The sequence below is a fragment of the Mauremys mutica genome, unplaced genomic scaffold (assembly GCF_020497125.1).
Source record: "Mauremys mutica isolate MM-2020 ecotype Southern unplaced genomic scaffold, ASM2049712v1 Super-Scaffold_100090, whole genome shotgun sequence".
Taxonomy (NCBI): Eukaryota; Metazoa; Chordata; order Testudines; family Geoemydidae; genus Mauremys; species Mauremys mutica.
In genome coordinates this window covers 107987-127982 of record NW_025423262.1, presented here as the reverse complement: position 1 = coordinate 127982, position 19996 = coordinate 107987, and the positions used below count along the sequence as shown (strand labels likewise).

Genomic DNA, 19996 nt, shown 5'->3' with positions numbered 1-19996 from the left:
CTGGAAATAGGCGTGTGAGACTAACTCCTGTTCTCCCTGACAGGGCCTCCCCTAGACCAAGTGCCTCTCCCAGGCAAGATGTGTCTTCAGTGCCCCCCCCATATGTTAAAATTTTGAATATCTTATTTTTCATTGCATTTGTAGCTCAGCTCATGATTTTGACGCACAATTTCGATGCATGATTTTCTCTGTCATATAAGATGATAAATTTGCAGGCTAGGTTCTGTAAACCTGTATTTATTCATGCCATATATAAGCAAATAAAACAAATGCATTTTCTTTAAGCATATAGAAACTTTTTAATTTTGACAGTAACTGAAATGTACTAACATCTAGCAATGGAGCACTCACCAGCACAGGGTGGGCCGGTATTAAATAGTGTTACAGTCGGAGACAGCGTTGGATGTTAACCCCAGGCCTTTAGTTGAAAGGTCGCTTCTCTCTCCTTTCCCCCATGAACTGAAGCGCAGCATTAAAGAGATCCAAAGATTGGCCAATGGCATTTCCAAGTGCTAAAATAGCAAGCGATGTCGGTCTCTCATTGGCCATCAGCGACTGAAGATGTGGTTTAATGAGCCGGAGCTTCAAGGCGAGGGTGGCTCTGTCCACTGCCTTCCGTTGCGCTGCTGGGCCCCAAGTCCCTGGTGGCCAATATGTGACGCTGGGAGAAGAGAGTGGGGTGGCAAGTGGCAGCAGGACTCCTGCCACCAGGGTCTAGCTGCTCAACTTCCTCCTGGTACTGCTGGCCCCCCGTCGCCTTCAGGAAACCCAGGAACTAAGGCAGGAATAGGGCGAAGAAGCGAGTAAAGCCGAGCAAGGAAGGCAAAAGTGAATCTTGTCTTCATGGGCCGCTCGCAATGACGTCCTTTTTCTGTGCCACAGCTGACAACAACATCCCAGACAGAAAAGCAGGAGGCCAAAAAGAAACCGAGCAGCTGCTGAAGTAGTTCAGCTGGGAGCGTGCTAGACTAACAGGCTCTTCTGTCCCCCTTTGTGCATGGGTGGGATGTTTTCTGAAAGTGCAGCAGTTCCTTTAACTGCCACGAGTCCCTCATTTCAGGCTATGCAGCAGGAAAAGGCAGCATGGGCTTCTGCACCGAGTTGGCCCACCTGACCTTTCATTCTTCTCTTGCTCTTTGTCAGCAAGGGGAAGAAAAAGAAGCTCTCCCTCAAGCTGGAGTCACAAGGGCGACATAAGGACGACTTCCTGAGTGCCCGCTCCAGTCCTCTGCTCTGCCAGCTGACCTATTGAAGGGCTGTCACCACTTTCTCCAGGTTTGTCCATCGGTCTGTGCTAGGGTGAGCAACAGCCAAGCAGATGGAGTTTCTGTAGTGTAGTGGTTATCACGTTAGCCTAACACGCAAAAGGTCCCTGGTTCAAAACCAGGCAGAAACATGCTGGCTTCCTTTTGCCAGATCCCCCTTGCTGTTCAGGAAGGCCTCCTCCTTCTCCTATTGGCCTGTCCGTGGGATAACTCCAACCCCTGCATGACAGAGGGTGCTGACAGCAGTGGAGAAAGCACCTTGGCATCAGGCTGGAGAACCTAGAGGAGTGCAGCATGTTACCATTTGGAGGCTTGTGGCTTGGCCTCCTCTGCTGTTGGAGGTTGGCCGGTGGAGGCCGGCTCTTCCTGCTGGCCTCCTCTGCGTGACTTGCCAAAGGAGGAAGTGAGGCAGGAATGGGGCAAAAGAGGAAAGTCGAGCTGAGGAAGGCAGGGCAGAAGCTAAGCGCCTCAGTGCGGCTAAGTGGGGTTAGTAGAGCATCACCATTCGTTCTGCAAAGCCGGGGGAGGTGCGGTTGGCTGCTGGGAGGCAGAATCCTGTGCCTGCCTCTTGGCTTCCCAGGGGTGGCTCCTTGCAGCCCAGGAGAAGCGGGGTTCTGGGGGGAAGGAAAAGCAGCAATGGCGAGGCTGAGTGGGCTCCTTTCTGGCCGACATGGTGGGTCTGGGAGTTGCCTGTAAGCCATAAGTGGACTTGGTGCAGTGAAAACCGCTGCTCCATTCTGGCTGACCTGGGGGAGCCATTGATGACATGGGAGTGGGGGCAGGGCGCTGGCTGTGAGCAAATGGGATCCAGGAAGCCCCAGCCTGCCCCTCCAGGGGCCCAGTCTTCTTCTTCTCTCCTGCCATGGGGAGCCCGGCCTAGAGCCTGCCCAGCATGTGCTGCAGCTCAAGCATTAAGCCTTCCTGTGTGTATAACCTAACTACGGCCTAGTGTAATAAGGTGTAAAGGTTAGAATGTGAATTTATCTTTAATTTCCATGGTAACTTACTTTGATCTTTTATGCCTACCACTTATAATCCTTAAAACTCCATCTTTCTGTAGTTAATAAATCTGTTTTATGAAACTGGTGTATTTTGCTTGAAGTTCTTGGGAAATCTCAGCTCCATTACAAGGCTGGTTCATGTACTATTCACAGTGAGGGAGGGGTGGACCCTGCGTAATAAACTCACTATTGTGTCATACAGGAGGCCTGTGATATGCAGGGGGTCACATTAGATGCTCTAATGGTCTCTTCTGGCCATAAAGTCGACTAATTTCTGAAAAACTGAGTGTAGCATTGGGAGCAGCGTCTGATGTTTCCCTGTCTAGCCGGCTTGCTGCCTAGAACGAACGCTCCTTGAGTGGGGTGATCCACAGGGAGTAGCTCAAACCTCCAAAGTGCCTGGCCAGGGGCAGGACATTGGCACAGCAAGGGAGGGGTGTGGCAGTGACATCACAAAGGCCTTTTGCAGGACCTCAGCCTATTGGTGGGGAGGTGGTGACCTCACAGAAAGATGCTGACATCAGCCAGGCAGGACAGGGGCCAGGGAGACCTCAGAGACCCCTGTGGCTTTGCTCCAGCAAGTCTCCTTCTCAGGTCTCTCTTTGAGGACTGAGAGAGTATTCAGGTGAATGGACGTGAGCGCCAGGAGGAACCTCTTTCGAGTTTTCTCTTTCCCTTTTCGTGATTTTACTAGAAAACAGCCGTCCCTGTTTAGAAGGTAAGAGCCTCCTCGAGGTTTGAAACCTGTTCAGTCTGATCCATCTGGTGACAGTTGAATTCTAGGCATGGAAAACACAAGCTTAAGAAGGCAGAATTTTATTGCACACCTGGGATTTTGTCCCTTAGAATCACTGGAGACATTGGGGTTTGTGCTTTTTGTTTCACCTTTTCCTCCATCCATCCCTCCGTCCTTTCTCTTCGTCTCTTGCTTCTTTTGTCTTTTCTCCTGTTCCCCTCCCAACACCAGGAGAGGGGTGTGTGTGTGTGTTGCGGGTGAGTGCTCTGCAGCTCCCACTGTGGGAGCTCCACTCACAAATGTGGGGCTGAAATAGTGCTCGGGCAGTGATCCCATCAGTGACCTGGGCCATCCTTTGGGCTCTCTGGTGAAAACCCTCAGCCTCCCGTCCTCAGTCTCTATCCCTGATTGGCTGAGGAGGGGGTTATTGACAGGGAGGATACTCAGGTCCTTGTTCTCTTTTAAGACCAAGGAAATAAGTCAGAACCAGTTCTATGTTTGATGAATTTTGCTGCTTCTCTGCATTAATGGTCGCTGAGCAGTTCATGATTCTCTCTAACATTGCAGTTCTCTTCAAATACTTGCTGAATAATTACTGTCACTGTTGTTGGGCTGGAGCTCATCTGAGAGCACTTTATTCAGGTCATTCAATGTCTGAAATTCAAGATCCGATGATTAGTTTGAAAATCAGGGCTCTTGGGTCCTATTCCCAACTCCGCCACTGGCTGGGTGTGTGACCTAAGACAAGTCAATTCTCCTTTCTCAGCCTTAGCTTCTCCCTCTTTCGAGTAGGGATAATAATGATCCGCTCCTACCTACCTCACAGTACGTGGAGGCAGGGTCGGCTCTAGGATTTTTGCTGCCCCAAGCAAAAAAAATTTTGGCTGCTCCTACCTCAGCCCTGGGGTCCCCCAGCACATGCTCCTGCTGACTAAGCCCTGGGCTTCCCCCCACCCGCAGCCCCCTGCCACCCCAGCCCTGGGCTTCCCCCCACCCGCAGCCCCCTGCCACCCCAGCCCTGGGCTCTCCCCCCCCCCCCACCCCGTGCCAACAACATAGGTTTGTTCTCCCCAGTCCGCCCAGGCTGAGCTGCTCCTGTTTATACTCCGTCTCCAGTTGGAGCATGCCCAGAGAGGGTGAGGGGGCGTGGCCTCTTCAGCCCACATGGCGCAGTTAACCCTAGCAGTGCCAGTGCAGGGTTGATACACCTCATCCCAGACAGCATTTCCCAAATTTGGGGATTAGCTAGGAGATCTCTTCAGGAGTAACCTCCTGTAGGGACTGGGTCACAAACACCTTGGGAACCAAATACCTGGGCGTTTTCCTAGTTCCGAATCACTTGCTGTGGAATTCTATCCCTGGATCATCTGAGACAATATTGACTTAAACAACTGAACTACCCTGTGACCATGTGCACTTACTTCGGTCAGTTGCACCCATTTGGGGTCTGCTGCTGTTCACCTTTTCAGAGTGGAGATTTAAACATACGACTGTTTCTTTGATAATATGTCCAACGGCTTGGAGTATTCTCTCCTGTTGACTGAACTGCATTTGAATTTTCTCCATGTCATGATGCAGGAATAGGGGGAAAAACAAACCTGAAGTACAAAAATGGTAATTTGTCTGAAATTTCCCAAAAAATCTGAGCTACATTCTGTCAAACAAAACTAACATGCAGTTATATGACCAAGGAGCCTTCATGAAAGATAGAAAACCCATCTCACAGAGAGGTAGAAAACACTTTCATTTTAATTTAAAGTGAAATTCCAGACTAGGTTACATCTGATGTCTCAGAATCAGGATGTGAGATTCTCCCATGATCCACTGAAACCTGCTTCACCCAGCGCTTTCTCATGCATCCGACGAAGCGGGTATTCACCCACGAAAGCTCATGCTCCAAAAGTCTGATAGTCTATAAGGTGCCACAGGATTATTTGCTGCTTTTACAGATCCAGACTAACATGGCTACCCCTCTGATACCTCTCTCATTAGTGTTATTTACAGGAGTTTTAGCACCTTCATAATGGGAGAAAAAACAGCCGATCTTCCCAGAAGCGGCTTTGCCATTGAGGGAAAAGGGGATTTGAACGGTGCTTGGGATCCATTTGAAATCCCCTTCCAAGTCTGACACTTTCATCGCCTGCCAGACTGATTCTGATTTAGGATCAAAAACGTACAAGCACTATTCCCAAGCATGGACAGCCAAGAACATGACCCCACCAGACACGTTGGGAAGCGAAGGAATACGAAGGGGTGAACTGTGCATGGCTCAGGCACAAGGTAACAGTTCTGGGGTGATGGGGAAGGATGGAATGTCTGAGTCGCCCCATCTCCTTCCAGTGTCACAGAGCCTAAAATGACCCATATTTCCCTGACACTGCTCCAGCTTTTCATCATATTTAAATACATTTTAAATGAGAAAAAAAAGTCAACAAAATAACTGCTGTTCTGCACAATCCAGGGTAATGTGAGAACAACTGGGAATGAGGAAATCTCTCCTCAAAGAGGAACTTGACGTCTCTAACAATAACTTTGCACTGGCAGGAGGAGTATAAATGTGAATCTGTAGGTTTATTTAGAAAAGGAAATGTGATGATGGTTAGCTCAGACAGGAGGAAATGTGCAAGATAACTCCACTGACTATCCATGGCCCATGTCTTTAGTGCAAGAATAGCTCTCTTTTTACATCAGGAAAGTGAACTCAAGCTAGCTAACTCCATGACAACCACAGTGATGAGACCCAGGTAGATTTTATCTCAACGTAGCTGGTTGAAGACACCCCTCATCTCCCCCACCTGGGGTGATGACATTCCTGGTAGAAAGGACACACACTCCAATGAGTCGCAGGACAATGGAGTTGATACAAAAGACCACAGGATCCACCCCAAAGACGGGCGAGCTTCAAAAGTGGGCAACTCATGTGTGGGAGCTGAGGAACTACAGTGTGCAAAAGATGCAAACAGCCTTAACACTCATTACCTGGGAACTGTCAAAAGAATTAAAGAAAAAAATCTTCCGACAGCTCTAGAGAAGGTTTTTATGAAGTTTATCTCCTTTACGGATTCTCTGATGTTTAGAAAGGCCTGAACTATGAGTGAAGCTTTTCCCACACTCGCAGCATTCATATGGTCTCTCTCCGGTGTGGACTCTGTAATGTGTAACAAGGGTTGAGCTCCGAGAGAAGCTTTTTCCACACTCGCAACATTTGTAGGGTTTCTCTCCTGTGTAGACTCTCTGGTGAGAGATAAGGGAGGAGAAGTGACTGAAACTTTTCCCGCACTCAGGGCATTCATAAGGTCTCGCTCCTGTGTGGATCCTCTGATGCCTAGTAAGGTTTGAGCTTCGGGTGAAGTTTTTCCCGCACTCACAGCATTCGTAGGGTCGCTCTCCCGTGTGCGTTGTCTGATGAGAGATAAGGGCTGATCTCTGAGTGAAGCTTTTCCTGCACTTGCAGCATTCGTAGGGTCGCTCTTCTGTGTGGATTCTCTGATGAGAGTTAAGGGTATATCTCTGAATGAAGCTTTTCCCGCACTCACAGCATTCATAGGTTTTGTCTCCTCTGTGTATTCGCTGATGCCTACTAAGGGCTGAGGTACGATTGAAGCTTTTCCCACACTCACAGCATTCGTAGGGTCTCTCTTTCGTGTGGATTATCTCATGTTGAATAAGGGTTGAGCGGTAATGGAAGTTTTTCCCACACTCACTACACGTAGTCTCTCGCTTTTCCGTGAGGATTTTCTCCTGGGATGTAGTTTCCTTGAGGTCCCTGTGAGTTCCCTGACAATTAATGGGTTCATCTACTCTCTCCTCTGAGTGGTTTCCCTGCTCTCTCTCTGGTCTGGGGTAATTTTCACCAGCTTTTCCCTGCTCACGGGGGCTGGACACGCTCCCTTTTGCTCTTCGCAGTAATTCCCCATGCGCTTCGGCGAGCTCAGCATCTTCCTGGTGAGGATTCTGCTCCTCGCTCTCCCTCACCACCCCATCACCTGCTAGAAGAGAGGAGAAATCTCAGAATTGGGGATGGAAAGGCAGAGAACAAACCCAAGTAAGTGCTGGAGAGACAGAAAATAAAAATCAGGGACTGAACTCCCCCAAACTCTTCCCCACAGGGGACAGTGGAGGGGATCAATTCTGCTCCCCACCCAGGACCGGCCTTTAGGGGGGGCCGTACGGGTGCCCCACCCAAGGGGGTGCTGGGTGCAGGGTTTGGATTCCCACCTGACCTGCTGCCGAGAGGCTCGCTGGGCTGATGAAAGCGGCACAGGGAGCAGATAAGCAGCTGCGTGGGGGAGTGGGATAGACCTGAGCTGCAGGGGGAAATTGGACGACCAGCCGTCAGAGCCAGGTGACTGCTCCAGAGCAGAGGGGCCCCTCTCCACTCTGCTCCACGTGTGCAGCTGCTGCTGTTCCTGTCCCCCCAACCCCCCACCCCCCGTTCACCCCCGGAGTCGCCCCGTCCACCCCCGACTGGGAGCATCCTCCTGACTGCTCTGCAGGGGGGAGGTGCTGATTGATGGTGGTGTGTCCCCCTCCCCCCCACCCGGGTACCCGATTTCCACTGAGCTGGGGTGACGGGACGGGGGAATCTGCGTGTGCTGCTGCCTCTCTGGGGCCGGAGCTGCCGGCAGCTGCTAGTGTCTCAACAAGCCTAGTTCAGGCTCCTGACCCTGAGAACTTTCTTAAAGAGACAGCGCGCTCACTCACTCAGCCACACTCACACTCCTTCATATCCTCCCCTCAACACACACACCCCAGGGCTCCCTGCATCCAGGTCACTTCCCCACCTGGGCGGTGCTGAGACATCAGGAGCAGCTGCTCTCCTGCCCTCCCCTTACACAGCCTGCAGGGAAAGTGACCTGGGTGCAGGAAGCCCTGACGTCGCTCCTTGCTCCCCTCTCCCAGCCCCCCAGGGCTGTGTGGGGCGGGGGAGCAGCAGTCCAGTGGGGGAGCGAGCAGCAATGCCAGCTGCTTTGTGCATCCAGGTCAGGTTCCCCACGTGGGTGCAGGAGGGGGATGCCGGGGTTAGAGGCAAAGGGGGCACAGTGCAGGGGCTGGGGGCTCAGGAGAGTGGTGCAGGGGGTAGCAGTGAAGGGCTGCATAGAACCATAAAATATCAGGGCTGGAAGGGACCTCAGGATGCATCTAGTCCACCCTCCTGCTCAAAGCAGGACCAATTCCCAACTAAATCATCCCAGCCAGGGCTTCGTCAAGCCGGGCCTTAAAAACCTCTAAGGAAGGAGACTCCACCTCCCTAGGGAACCCATTCCAGTGCTTCACCACCCTCCTAGTGAAATAGTTTTTCCTAGTATCCAACCTAGACCTCCCCCACTGCAACTTGAGGTCATTACTCCTTGTTCTGTCATCTGCTACCACTGAGAACAGTCTAGATCCATCCTCTTTGGAACCCTCCTTCAGGCAGTTGAAAGCAGCGATCAAATCCCCCCTCAGTCTTCTCTTCTGCAGACTAAACAATCCCAGTTCCCTCAGCCTCTCCTCATAAGTCATGTGCTCCACCCCCTAATCATTTTTGTTGCCCTCTGCTGGACTCTTTCCAATTTTTCCACATCCTTCTTGTAGTGTGGGGCCCAAAACTGGACACAGTACTCCAAATGAGGCCTCACCAATGTTGAATAGAGGGGAACGATCATGTCTCTCGATCCGCTGGCAATGCCCCTATTTATACAGCCCAAAATGCCGTTAGCCTTCTTGGAAACAAGGGCACACTGTTAACTCATAGCCAGCTTCTCATCCACTGTAACCCCTAGGTCCTTTTCTGCAGAACTGCTTCCTAGCCATTCGGTCCGTAGTCTGTAACAGTGAATGGGATTCTTCTGTCCTAAGTGCTGGACTCTGCACTTGTCCTTGTTGAACCTCATCAGGTTTCTTTTGGCCCAATCCTCTAATTTGTCTAGGTCCCTCTGTATCCTATCCCTACCCTCCAGTGTATCAACCACTCCTCCCAGTTTAGCGTCATCTGCAAACTTGCTGAGAGTGCAGTCCACGCCATCCTCCAGATCATTAATGATTGCGGCACAGGAGTGGAGTGCAAGGGCTGGGGTGAAGGGGGCACAGTGCAGGGGTTAGGGGCTCAGGAGGGGGCAGGTGTTGGGGTGAATGAGGGGGGCAGAGGTTAGGATTGAAGGGGTTGTAGGGATTAGGAGTGCAGGAGGGGGTGCAGGCATTTGGGGCAAAGGGACACAGTGCAGAGGTTGGGGGGAGGGGAACGTGGGTTGCCTAGGGAGCCCATGGGAGCCAGGGGCACCAAAATGCAAGTTTGCCCAGGGTGCCATTTCCCCAAGGCCGGCCCTGCCCACATCCCATCCAAACACTCAGTAGGAAGGGAGGGAGCTCCAGCCAAGGTGTCTGTCATCATCTGTAGGAAGCCAGGAGTGAGATCTGCTGGGGACTGTCCTGAGCTCACAGAGTCTGTGTGGGGAATCCCAGCGGGTTCTCTCAGGCACTTACAGTTTCTGGGTTGGTTTAATGTTTCCTCACCTGTGCAGGGACTTCCCAGGATCTCGCTTTCCACTGAACCAGGGAGATCCAGGACCCACGGCTCTTCCCCTCCTTCCAGCTGGAAGATCACAGAGGGTTGGGAAACTGGAAACCCTGCTCAAGGGAAAGAAAACAAAGGAGATCAGGGGAATTCATAGGCCATCTATCATCATAAAAAACATTCTATTAGTTTAACCCCAGTCCATTTTAAACAATAAAATCGCAGGGCCAGCTCCCCAGGTGCTCAAAGGTGCAGAACACTCTGCTTAGGAGGGATTTAACTATCCCCTTCTTCGCGGGAAACACACACAGCCAGACACTCATTATCAAAGAGGCTCCTAAAAAACAGAGACTGGAACTGCATTTCCCAGAAAGTGAAGACTCCAGACAGAGGGCAAGTGTCCCTGGCACTGCTTCTTGCTGACAGACAGGTCCAGAGCCAAAGAGAGAGTCCAGGGGAAGCTGGGAACAGGAAGCATGGGCTGGGGGGTTCAGTGGAGTAAGGACTAGGAAGGGCAGGGATATCACTGAAGGCAGGATCTCAGCAGCATTAGATGTCAGGAAAGCACATCCTGCGGCATTAGGGAACCTAGCGAGTCAGGTATAAAGGGAGGGAGCATAAAAAACACTGTGTGTGGAGAAAGCTGGCAAATTAGATGGTGTAGTTCAAGAGCCACAGACCAATTCTTCTGCCAAAGGAGAATGTGAAAAATAAGAATCAGGCCATGTGACTTCAGGAGGGACAAATTCGAAGATCCAAAGAACATGCAGAGAAGAGAGATGGCGGCTCTTGCAGGTGGGGATGGAAAAGGAAGAGTCTCCGTGGTTCATGGAGCCAATTAGTTTGTTTTATCATTCATTGATCATTGTTATGTTGATCTCATATGTTATTTCAGATGTAGTCACTGTGTACGCAATAGATTTAAGTTGTAGGTATAGACAGAAGTAAGACAGGTAGAGCCCTGCATGGATACAAAATTTATATCCGCATCCGATCTGCGATCTGCAAAAATGGCCCATGGATATCTGCAGATTTTCAGGGTTCTAGGAACAAAATTTGTACCTGCAGCCGATCCACAAAAGAGGTCCGAATTCTCCACCAGGAGACATGATCAAAGCAAAGGGCTAAGGCAATGAATCCTAAAATCTTCTAATATAGGCTGGAAGGGACCTCAAAAAGTTATCTACTCCATTTCCATCGCCCTGCGGCAGGATCAGGTGTAAATATGCCAGAAGTTTGTCTGACCTGTTCTTAAAACTCTCCTGGGACAAGAATTCCACAACCTCTCTTTGTAATCCATTCCAGCACTTCCCTATCCTTATCGCTGGAAAGGTTTTTGTATTACCCACCCTCAACCTCCCTTGCAGCAGATCAAGCCAATTACTTCTCCTCCTACCTTCAGTGGATGTGACGAACAGTTAATCACTGCTCTCTTATAACAACCCTTGACATATTTGAAGACTGTTCTCAGTTCCCCACTCACTCTTTTCTCAAAATTAAACATGCCCAGTTCTTTCAACCTTCCCTCATAAGTCATGTTCGAGGACCAGGGGGGCGCTTTTTCCTTCTGAATGGAGATGCGCAAGGTGAGGTCAGAGAAAAGGATGTTGGAGTAACTGAGACAGGAGAGGATGACTAAGAGCTGTAGCTGTGTGGATGGATATGAAAGGCCAATTGTTAAGGATGTTACGCAAAGAGAAAATGCAAGATGTAGGCACAGCCTGGATAGGAGGCCCCAGAGGGAGCTCCGTAACAAAGGTATTGCACAGTTATGGGCCTGAGTGACAGGCAGCACAATGGTGCTGTCTGCGGCAGTAGAGAAAGAAGGTGGGGGGAGGGCTTGGGGGAAATATTAAGAGCTTTGCTTCAGCTATTGATCGTTAGCTGATGGCTGGACATCAGTGAGGAGATGAGAGAGAGAGAGAGAGAGGGGCTGAGATTTCAGTTGCGACAGAAGGAGACAGGCCAGGAGCAGAGAGGCAGAACTGGGAGTTAGGAGCACAGAGATGGTCGCTGAATGTGTGTGTGTGCTGATGAGATTACCCAAAAATAAGGTGCAGAGGAAGAAAAGAAGAGGCCCAAGGACAGAGCCCCGTGGAACCCAAACAGAAGGCTGGAACGGGGGTCAGCCGGCTCATTCTAAAGACACTCTAATGCAGTGACTGGAGGAGGAGGAGGATGTGACTCATCATGGACCTCTTGATGCCACCCGGTAGAGGGCACAGGGTGCCTAATGTTTTACTGGGATCCCACAGACCAGGTACACGCATATTCGTTCACCCAAAGGTGCCGTGTCAGGTGTCTGTCGAGGAACTAGTTAGGTAGGTCTTAGGTAGCTCTTACAAGCTTTGCCAGTCCAGCTCTATTGTTTAAGGCTGTGAAAAAGTGGCCACACGCATGCGCACACACGCACCCCATCCAACATGGCTCTGCTGGCCAAAGCTCAATTACAGACACAGCTATAGTGGCAAAAGCCTCCATTTTTTAGTGTGGGTAGTCTCTGGCATGTCGGGGTGATGCTGAAACAGGGCAGAGCAGAGGTGGCATTGGGGGAGTGGCAAGAACCTTAACTCTGCATTTCTCCTTCTAAAAACCGAGGGGACAGGAACCCTTACCCAGCGAGGTCACATTCTCACAGTTCTCCTGCATGACATCCCAGTAGAGGGCTCTCTGAGCGGGGTCCAGCAGAGCCCACTCTTCCCTGGTGAAATGCACAGCCACCTCCTCGAAGGTCACCGGCCCCTGAAAGAGCAAGAGCCCAACACTCAGTACCTGCTGCCCCACTCACAGCCCCACTATTCATGGAGGAAAGGAGCCAATCAAATGGAAGCTCTGAGAGAGTCAGCAGAGTCCTATCCCCACACTGCTGAGAGCAGCCAGGAGACATCTGGGTGAGGGGACGAAGTGAGAGCCCCTTGTCTCTCCCAGCAGATCCACCACAGACCTACTAGCCAGAGGCTGATACAGGAGATGGAGCCCCCAGTAGGGTCCAGGCACAGCCCCATGGTAGAGAACCCAACACCCTCCCCACTGCCAGCAGCTGGATGTGAGGGGCTGGGACATCTTCCCTACACCTCCCTGCTGGGTGCCCCCTTTCCACGTCACACCAGCCCCTGGCTAGCAGGCTGAGGGGTCAGCCCTGGAAGTCTGGTCAGTTTTCCCAGCCCTGCCCAGGGAGTTGCTTTGTCTGTTTCCTGTTTCACAAATTAGGGAATTTTCTCCCCCAACACCCAAGTGTTTGTTCCAAGGATCTAGGCCCATGTTAACAAGTCCCAGCAGGTTTGTCACACTCTGTCCCCCTCCCTATCCTCACCCAGGGTATTCCCTGCCCCCTCGAGCCCTAACTCCCCAGAAGTTGCCACCTCTTCAGTATTTCCTGCCCCTCCCCCTCCAGCAGGAACCCACCAGCAACCCCCCCAATAACCCCTACCTGAGCTGGCGCCACTACAGCCATTTCTCTTCCCTGTCCAATGGGAGGCTGGGACGAGCTGGAGCGAGAGGTGGGCATCATTCTGCAGCCTGGCAGGGCGAGAAGGGCAGTTGTGGAGGTTTCAGAACAGGCTTCAGTTCATTTCACATCACGATTCCCCCAGGCCCTTTCCCTGCAGACAGAGATTGTAGATTCTGCCAGGCTGGGAACATGCTCAGTCCCCACAGTGCAGCACAGACCTGGCCCCCGGCCCCTCCTTTCCCCCTTGTGCTCCCCCCAGCAGCAGTAACCAACCAAGACATTTTGAAGCCCTCCCAGCAACAGGGTGTGAACCAAACCCTGGACCAGGCCAGACCCAAAGGAGCCCCCTTGGGGGGGGGGGGCCCTGCCCCCAGGGCAGCGCACTCCTGCCGCAGGGGGAACAGGGAGAGTCCGGGGCTGGTTCTTCCTCTCTCTGCCCCTCACCTCGGTCACAGGGAAGTGACCCTGGGCAGGGAGGCTGCAGTGAGTGTGCCGGGGGGGGGGGGGGGGGGGGGGGGGGGGGGGGGGGGGGGGGGGGGGGGGGGGGGGGGGGGGGGGCAGAGATCTGGGAACCTGCCCCCCCCTCTAATTTCTCCTCCCCCCCTTCCCTAGCGCCCTGCCCCGGGCTGGGAGCCGGGGTCACCGCCCCGTTCCCGGGGGCTCTGTCTCCCCGCGGCTGCCCCGCTCCGCCCGTGCGGGGAAGGGGGCACCAGGCGGGGGGACCCGCTTCACCCCCCCCCGTTACCGGGCACAGCAGAGCCGGGGGGGGGGCGGCTCAGACTCGCTGCGGGAAGGATCCTCCCGGCCTCAGCGCGGCAGCAGCTCCGGGCCCCCGGGGGGGCAGCGATGGGCGGGGGGCACCGCGCAGAGCCGGGACCTGCCCCGCCCCCCGGGCTCCGTCACCGGGAGCCTCGGCAGAGCCCGGGGCGGGGCCCAGCTGGAGAAAGCTCCGCCCCCCCCCGCCGGGTCCTGCTGCGGGGGCGGATGCTGCTGCGGCTCCGAGGCTTCTCCCGGGTTCCCCGGGGCAGAGTCACGTGCCCGGGGGCTCCGGGCGGAGCGGGCTGGGGCGGGCAGAGCGGGACCCAGCTGGAGAACCCCCACCCCCCCGGGGAGCAGCAGCGGCTCAGCCCAGGGCCGGCTCACGCAGCAGCTTTGTTCTCCCGCCCGCAGCGGGGCTCGCACGGAGCATGCGCAGTAACAGCTGCTGGAACCCTCCTTTCCCTGGGCCGGAGAAGGCGGAAGCGGCCCCGGGGCAGGCTGGGAGATGTAGTTCCTGACTCTCCCCGGAGCGGAAGTGACGTTGGGTGGAGAGAACAAGCCGAGTTGCAAACGCGCGCGGGCCCCTGCGGCTCTGCCTGGCTCGCGCGGGGCCGTTGGAGCCTCTCTGCCCGCCCCAGCCCCGGTGAGTGAGAGACCCCCGGGGGGGGCGGGCACGTGACTCTGCCCCGGGGAACCCGGGAGAAGCCTCGGAGCCGCCTCGGCCCCAGCGGAGCCGCAGCAGCATCCGCCCCCCCCCCCGCTGGGATGGGGCGGGGCCCGGCGGGGGGTCCCTGGGGGGAGGGGGTGTCGGGCGGGGGGGGGGAGAAGGTCGGTGGGACGCGGGGGGAGCGGGCGGGCGAAGGGGGGCGGGGGGTTAATTGGATCCTGTCCCTGTTGGTGCCACTCGCCTCTCGCCCCCGATACAAATTCTCTCCAGTTCTGCCCCTTTTCTCGCTCAGTGTCTCACCCGGGCTGTAAAATCCGGGGAGATTCGCCCCTTTCCCCGCCAACGAGCCGCTCTCCCGCCTCCCCCATTTCTCCCTGGTCTCTCCAGGAGTCTGATTCTCCACCTTCGGTTGCATAGTTTGTGACACGTTTTTTCTGCAAATCTCAAAGGTTGATATAAAATACCCTAAACATTTGCCTCACTTCTCTCTAGTTGTTTGTTTCTAATTGAATATGCCCTGAGATTCCCCCCCTCTCTCTAATTATAAATTACCAAGAAAATCTCAGATTTACACCTTTTCTCAGCTTCTTGAACATAGATATAAAATGTTTGCAAATGTTGCCCATTTCCTCTCTCTTCATTTAACAAATACTGATGTGAAACACAGACATTTTACTACACATCAGTTATAAACTGATATAAAATCCCTTTGATTTTCCACTTTCCTCTCTATTATTTGCAAAAATAGAGCCAAAATCTCTCAGATTTCCCCCCTTTCTCTTTCCCTTCTACGTTATTATCAAATATCAGTTAAAATTCCTTTCATGTTTGGGGCTGTTCCCCCTGTCTCTCAATCCCAGCAACTTCTCCTTTCTTGGAGGAAACCTGTTGCCCTGAATCATTCTCCATCCTGGAGGTTGCAGGGGGTTAAATTTCCCAGTGTTGATCTTTCCCCTCTCCTTTGAGAACCATTTCTTCCCCCCTTTATCTGTGTTAAAATGTTTGCCGATGAAAGAGACCAGCCACATCTTTAATACACATCAAAGCCAGAGGCCTCCCCCTGTTTCGGGATCAGTGGTCCCCAGCTGGTAACGGGAGAGTTGGCTGGACCCTTTTTTTTTCTCCAGATGGCACGGGATGAGGAGGTCTCTCTGAGTGCAGTGTGGGTCCAGAAGTATCCCAAACCCCATGGCAAATGGCCTCTGTGAGGGGTTGATTCCCCCTGTGCTAAGATGCAGCCACTTCTGGGGTGGATCCATGGTGGCCATTATTTGCTAGTGACAGGCCATGGACTTTTCTTACCTATTTTGTCCCTCCAAGCCTTCCATACTCCAGTTCAAGAGACATCCCCCAGGGCTCCCTCTGCCTGTGTGACTGGCCAGCAGGGGGCGGTGGTCACTTTCTATCCACTTCTCAGGCGCTGTGAGGTAACAGTGTTGTGCGGGGTGGGGAGAGGTGTCTGTGGGGGGAGATTGCAGGGGGTACCCTAGTCAGGTTGGTGGGTTCTGGAGATTTGGGGTTTCAGGGGGTGGGTGTGATGTGCCCAGCCCTGAGGCTGTGGGTCCTGGAGGTGGGTATCGCTGGGGGCCTGGTGGCTGCAGAACAGCCGGGGTGGGCGTCTCTTGGGGAGGCGGGACAGGGGGTTAGAGGGAGCCTGGTGCTGTGCCAGGGGCTCTGTCTGGGCTTCCCCGGCTGGCTCCTGGCATCGCTGCCCTGCCCAGTGCACAGAGCTGGGGGAGGGGATCTCTGGCACTAGGTCAGGGGATGCCAGGGAAGCAGAGTGAGGGGTCCCACTGAAAAGCATCAGGGGGTCCCGCTGGGTGGAGGAGGGGGTCCCAGACAAATGGCAGGGCAGATCCTGCTGGTGGTGGTGTGCGGGGCGGGTCCTAGGCAGGCAGTGAGGAACTGAGTTCCCAGTAGGCGAGTCTCTGGCTGCTGGGGGCTCTTGGTGGGGGGAACCCTTTGGGATTCCCAACCTGACAGTCATGGTCTGGTGGGGCTTCCCTGGCCGGTGGGGCTTTGAGGGGTATCTGGGGTCCCTGGCTGGGGACTCTGGGGGCTGCGTCCCAGGGAATAGCTGCTGGGCCCCTGGCTGTGGGAACTTCTACTAACCATGATCCTTCTGTCTGATCAACTCGTGTCAGAGTCCTGGCTCCAAGCACTGCCCGGCATTCCCCAGTCACCGGCCCTGTCACTGTGATAACTTTCTGTCCACTTATCAGACACTGCAAAGAATCCTGTGGCACCTTATAGACTAACAGACATTTTGCAGCATGAGCTTTCGTGGGTGAATACCCACTTCTTCGGATGCAAGTGGTGGAAATTTCCTGGGGCAGGTATATATAAGCAAGCAAGAAGCAAGCTAGAGATAACGAGGTTAGATCAATCAGGGTGGATGAGGCCCTGTTCTAGCAGTTGAGGTGTGAAAACCAAGGGAGGAGAAACTGGTTCTGTAATTGGCAAGCCATTCACAGTCTTTGTTTAGTCCTGAGCTGATGGTGTCAAATTTGCAGATGAACTGGAGCTCAGCAGTTTCTCTTTGAAGTCTGGTCCTAAAGTTTTTTTGCTGTAGGATGGCCACCTTAAGATCTGCTATTGTGTGGCCAGGGAGGTTGAAGTGTTCTCCTACAGGTTTTTGTATATTGCCATTCCTAATGTCTGATTTGTGTCCATTTATCCTTTTCCTTAGAGACTGTCCAGTTTGGCCGATGTACATAGCAGAGGGGCATTGCTGGCATATGATGGCATATATTACATTGGTGGAAGTGCAGGTGAATGAACCGGTGATGTTGTGGCTGATCTGGTTTGGTCCTGTGATGGTGTTGCTGGTGTAGATATGTGGGCAGAGTTGGCATCGAGGTTTGTTGCATGGATTGGTTCCTGAGTTAGAGTTACTATGGTGCGGTGTGCAGTTGCTGGTGAGAATATGCTTCAGGTTGGCAGGTTGTCTGTGGGCGAGAACTGGTCTGCCACCCAAGGCCTGTGAAAGTGTGGGATCATTGTCCAGGATGGGTTGTAGATCCCTGATGATGCGTTGTAGGGGTTTTAGCTGGGGACTGTATGTGATGGCCAGTGGAGTCCTGTTGGTTTCTTTCTTGGGTTTGTCTTCCAGTAGGAGGCTTCTGGGTACACGTCTGGCTCTGTTGATCTGTTTCCTTATTTCCTCGTGTGGGTACTGTAGTCTTGAGAATGCTTGGTGGAGATTTTCTAGGTGTTGGTCTCTGTCTGCGGGGTTAGAGCAGATACGGTTGTACCTCAGTGCTTGGCTGTAGACAATGGATCTTGTGGTGTGTCCGGGATGGAAGCTGGAGGCATGAAGGTAGGCATAGCGGTCGGTAGGTTTTCAGTATAGGGTGGTGTTGATGTGACCATCACTTATCTGCACCGTGGTGTCTAGGAAGTGGACCTCCTGTGTAGATTGGTCCAGGCTGAGGTTGATGGAGGGGTGGAAGCTGTTGAAATCGTGGTGGAATTTTTCCAGAGTCTCCTTCCCATGGGTCCAGATGATGAAGATGTCATCAATGTAGCATAGGTAGAGAAGGGGCGTGAGTGGACGGGAGCTGAGGAAGCGTTGTTCCAGGTCGGCCACAAAAATATTGGCATATTGTGGGGCCATACGAGTGCCCATAGCGGTGCCACTGATCTGGAGATATATATTGTCAGCAAATTTGAAATAGTTGTGTGTGAGGATAAAGCCACAGAGCTCAGCAACCAGGTGTGCTGTGGCATCATCAGGGATACTGTTCCTGACAGCTTGTATTCCATCAGTATGTGGGATGTTTGTGTAGAGAGCCTCTACATCCATGGTGGCCAGGATGGTGTTTTCTGGAAGGTCACCAATGCATTGTAGTTTCCTCAGGAAATCAGTGGTGTCACGGAGATAGCTGGGAGTGCTGGTAGCATAGGGTCTGAGTAGAGAGTCTACATATCCAGACAGTCCTTCAGTGAGAGTTCCAATGCCCGAGATGATGGGGCGTCCAGGATTTCCGGGTTTGCGGATCTTGGGTAGTAGATAGAATAACCCTGGTCGGGGCTCTAAGGGTATGTTGATTAGTTCTGGTGTTAGTGTAGGGAGTGTCCTGAGTAGATGGTGCAGTTTCTTAGTGTATTCCTCAGTGGGATCTGAGGGAAGTAGCCTGTAAAATTTAGTATTGGAGAGTTGTCTGGCGGCCTCCTTTTGGTAGTCAGACCTGTTCATGATGACAACAGCACCTCCTTTATCAGCCTCTTTGATTATAATGTCAGGATGGTTTCTGAGGCTGTGGATGGCATTGCGTTCTGCACGACTTAGGTTGTGAGGCAAGCGATGTTGTTTTTCCACAATTTCTGCCTGTGCACGTCGGCGGAAGCATTCAATGTATAGGTCCAGACTGTCATTTCGACCCTCAGGAGGAGTCCATGTGGAGTTCTTCTTCTTGTGCTGTTGGTGGGAGGGTAACTGTGTATCCGTGCGCTGTTCAGTGTTGTCCTGAAAGAATTCTTTGAGTCGGAGACGGCAAAAGTAGGCTTCCAGATCACCGCAGAACTGTATCATATTGGTGGGGGTGGCAGGGCAGAAAGAGAGTCCCCGAGATAGGACAGACTGTTCTTCTGGGCTGAGTGTGTGGTTGGATAGATTGACGATATTGCTGGATGGGTTAGGGGTACCACGGTTGTGGCCCCATGTGGCAGGTAGGAGTTTAGACAGCTTACAGTCCTTTTTCCTTTGTAGAGAGGTGAAGTGAGTAATGTAGATCTCCTGTCTTATTTTAGTGAAGTCCATTTGTATGGAAGTTTGGTTATTGATGAGAGTCTCCAGGTTGGAGAGCTCTTTTTTGATGTTTTCCTGTTTGCTGTATAGGATGCTGATCAGGTGGTTCCTCAGTTTCTTCGATAGAGTATGACATAATCTCTCACTGTGGTCTGTGTAGTATGTAGATAGTAGTGGATTTTTTACCTTTAGTCCATTAGGTATGATGTCCATCCGTTTGCATTTGGAAAGGAAGATGATGTCTGTCTGTATTTGTGCAAGTTTCTTCATGAGGTTGATGGATTTCCACTCCATACGGCTAAATGCAGTGCCTTGCATGGTGTCAAGTATCAGAGGGGTAGCCGTGTTAGTCTGGTTCTGTAGAAGCAGCAAAGAATCCTGTGGCACCTTATAGACTAACAGACGTTTTGCAGCATGAGCTTTCGTGGGTGAATACCCACTTCTTCGGATGCAAGTGGTGGAAATTTCCTGGGCCAGCAGGTGCTGGGGAGTAGCTGGGACTGGGAAACCTGGGGCTGGGCCGTCTCCATGGGGGGCACTTGCTCCTCCCTCCCCTTCCTGGCCCTTCCCAGGCCCCGTTGCCAGCAGAGAGTGGCCCCCCCAGCCCAGCCCAGAGGTGTCCCTGTCTCAGGGCCCCCCCAGCCTCTGCCCATTCACCCTCTGCCCAGCTCAGGAATCACTCGGGGGAACCATTTCCCACCCGCACAAGGACAAATCCCTGCAGGTGGAAATGGAGGAAACCCCCCAAACCTGAGATCTGAACTGGCCATTGGCGAAGTGGGGTGCCCCAAGGGTTGGTGCTGGGGCCGGTTTTATTCAATATCTTCATTAACGATCTGGAGGATGGTGTGGACTGCACCCTTAGCAAGTT

General features: G+C 52.9%; 1 non-coding gene across 1 annotated transcript; it reads left to right on the top strand.

Moving 5' to 3' along the window:
* Positions 1-1323: 1323 nt before the first annotated feature.
* On the top strand, positions 1324-1396 carry TRNAV-AAC. Its single transcript has one exon. It is a non-coding gene; the product is annotated as a tRNA-Val (tRNA).
* Positions 1397-19996: the final 18600 nt, after the last annotated feature.